This window comes from Micropterus dolomieu, linkage group LG11 (genome assembly GCF_021292245.1).
Source record: "Micropterus dolomieu isolate WLL.071019.BEF.003 ecotype Adirondacks linkage group LG11, ASM2129224v1, whole genome shotgun sequence".
NCBI lineage: Eukaryota > Metazoa > Chordata > Actinopteri > Centrarchiformes > Centrarchidae > Micropterus > Micropterus dolomieu.
This window is the reverse complement of record NC_060160.1, coordinates 26,546,936-26,547,223: the sequence shown is the minus strand read 5'-3', so window position 1 is coordinate 26,547,223 and position 288 is coordinate 26,546,936.

The window sequence follows — 288 nt, the reverse complement described above, 5'->3', positions numbered from 1 at the left end:
CTGCTCCTCCTTGCACAAAGGCGGAGGTAGCGGTCCTGCTGCTGGGTTGTTGCCCTCCTACGGCCTCCTCCACGTCTCCTGATGTACTGGCCTGTCTCCTGGTAGCGCCTCCGTGCTCTGGACACTACGCTGACAGACACAGCAAACCTTGTTGCCACAGCTCGCATTGATGTGCCATCCTGGATGAGCTGCACTACCTGAGCCACTTGTGTGGGTTGTAGACTCCGTCTCATGCTACCACTAGAGTGAAAGCACCGCCAGCATTCAAAAGTGACCAAGACATCAGCC